We start from the raw sequence: 2,531 nt of genomic DNA on the forward strand, positions 1-2,531 counted from the left end.
TGGACCATGTTTTTTAATAGCATTTTCTATTTTTTCAAAATTGAGGAGATGCAGGAGAGACAGTGGAGGAGACATAGGAGTTGAGTTGAGAGAGGAATTGAGTTGGGACAGAGAGATGGGTAGGGATCAGCAAATGACCGGGGTCGGAATCTTAACCGGGAAGCCGGCGTAGCAGTCCAGTGCCCAGCCGTTAGCGCCACGGCTGGTCCAGGCAAGTGGATCATGTTGAGGTGAGGAGCCACTGCACACAGTATACAGTGTTGCCAGATGTGTCTGATCAAATCCCGCCCAAAAGTTTTATCAAAAACCGCCAAAATGTGCTAAATTCCGCACAATTTCAACAAATTACATCTATTTCTATGGGTATAAAACAACAGAAATAAAAACGCCAAATGGCAGTGGTCCTCCCTGTTGGATTTTCTGCTTTCAAATCCTGTAAAAACAAGATACACCGTCACAATGGCTCTGAAAAGTCTAGTTCTACCCACCCCTGTTCAAATGCCAAGTGACTATGACATCAAAACAATATTGCATACCTTTAAATCTTTGGTATTCAAGCCCAGCTGCTTCTCAAAGTCTGCATCTCCTAGCCGGTTCCTTTTGGGTCTGAAAGAGATAAAGCATTTTTGTAATTGTAATAATGTGCAGGTATGATTATTCTGTACTGAAGGAATTCTCAGTTAAGTCTAAAATAAAGAGGCATCTGCTATATGTATTATCGCAATACTGTAATCACATTTTATTCTGACCTGAATATTAGAACAAAAACAAATCCAGACGAATGAACAAACAAAGGATGATCATCAATCAATAGTCCTCCCTGGTGGATTCAACATCCTGAAAAAACAAGATAGAGTTTTTTAGGTTTAATAATGACAGAAAGACCAAAAAAAAACTTTTTTCCAACTATTTCCACTACATTAACGACCAATTATTAATAAATGTATGGGCATTAACTTAGCTGTAGTTGTACAATCTGATGTCTGAGCCCAAAAATATGTCATTGACAGCTCCAGGCCACTTTATTAGAATAGCATGAAAAAGTTGACTTATTTCCCATAATTTTATCAATAATGTTATGATTGAATGAATGATTGGGATAGTTCAAAATGGGCAATGAATATAGAAGTTAAACATTATTGATAAAATTATGGAAATAAATTAATTTCTCTCCAGGACCACCAACACTGCATCATTCTTGGCTGCTTCTCCAAATATTACAAGTGGCTGACTGCAGCGATGACATCAAAACAATATTGAATATACAGTACCTTTAAATCTTTTGGTTGGCATTCAACATCAGCTGCTTCTCAAAGTTTGCATCTCCTAGCCGGTTCCTTCTGGGCCTGAAAGAGATTAAAGCATTTTTGTAATTGCAGGGATGTATGATTATTCTGTACTGAAGGAATCCTCAGGTAAGTCTACTACTAATAAATGGAGGAGGTAACTGTTTTAAAATACATACAGTATAAGACATAAAATAAAATCACCAGAACAAGTCTAGGCTTCGGCTATATTTATTATCACAAATATTACTGTAATCTCATTTTCATTCTTACCTGAATATTAGACCACCGGCGCTGAAGAGTCTCTCGACTGGGGCACTTGAGGGCAGGGCAGTGTTGTGTTTAATGAACAGCCTTCTGAGCTTTGGAAGCTGCATATATTCTTCAAACCCCTGTGTTGCTGGGGCATCCAAATAAAGGTCCACTTCAGATTTTGGGACAACCGAAGGACTGGATGAAAACCTGAAAAAAGACAATGCAGGATCCTTCTTGTCCTTCTTGGATGGAGCTGAAACAACGGTGGAGGTGGAGGTGGTGGCGGTGGTGTCGTCGGAGAGGAAGTTTTGGTATTCTTTCTTTAACATCATTTTGTATTGAAACCGTTTCTCCTCATCCTGGACCCAATCCAACTTGAATCTTGGTAGGAGAATCGCTGAGAGAATGTGGTCCCTTTTCTCCAGAGCGCCTGCCAGCCTCCTCTCCACAGACTCCAAGATGCACTTCATCAGGGGTTTGCATGTAATGAGGCCCTCTGTTGCAGTGGGTTTCCGGCTGTCATTCAACAGTTCATTGATGTGACATTGCAGCTGCACGATGGTTGGTGCCAGGTAACCCAGGTAGACGTTCTGCTCTGCTTGCAAGATGTTCAGGGCAAGTGCTAAAGGCCTCATTACATCAACAAATTTGTGGATGAAGTCCACCTCTTCTGGAGAGAAACGGCGAAGGCCAAATTCATCACTCACTGTGTGCACCAGGAAATCGTCATGTGAAGGGGGGTTGTCGCCTGGGGTCAGCTCAGCCACATCGGGTGATTTTGATAGCGTTGCAATGCGCGACAGACGCTCCATGGCGAGGAACACGGAGTTCCATCTGGTGTCATTGGGCACCACAAAGCCAAGGCCAAGTCTCTCCTCCAGAACATCGGCAGCCTTGGTGCTTCTCTTGACCAGATTCCACATAGCAGATGCCTTGCCAAACACTGCTCTTGACATGGTTTTAAACCTTTTTTCTGTGATTTTCTCCGTG

At 42.0% G+C, this 2,531-nt stretch overlaps 1 long non-coding RNA gene across 1 annotated transcript; it reads right to left on the minus strand.

Annotated features, from left to right (window-relative positions):
• Window positions 1-535: 535 nt before the first annotated feature.
• LOC134453765 (uncharacterized) lies at window positions 536-1,654 on the minus strand. The gene is made up of 4 exons (XR_010035738.1): window positions 1,560-1,654; window positions 1,272-1,346; window positions 750-837; window positions 536-606 (listed from the first exon to the last, which is right to left on the minus strand). It is a non-coding gene; the product is annotated as an uncharacterized LOC134453765 (long non-coding RNA).
• Between the last annotated feature and the right edge of the window lie 877 nt (window positions 1,655-2,531).

Source organism: Engraulis encrasicolus, chromosome 8 (assembly GCF_034702125.1).
Source record: "Engraulis encrasicolus isolate BLACKSEA-1 chromosome 8, IST_EnEncr_1.0, whole genome shotgun sequence".
Classification (NCBI taxonomy): Eukaryota; Metazoa; Chordata; class Actinopteri; order Clupeiformes; family Engraulidae; genus Engraulis; species Engraulis encrasicolus.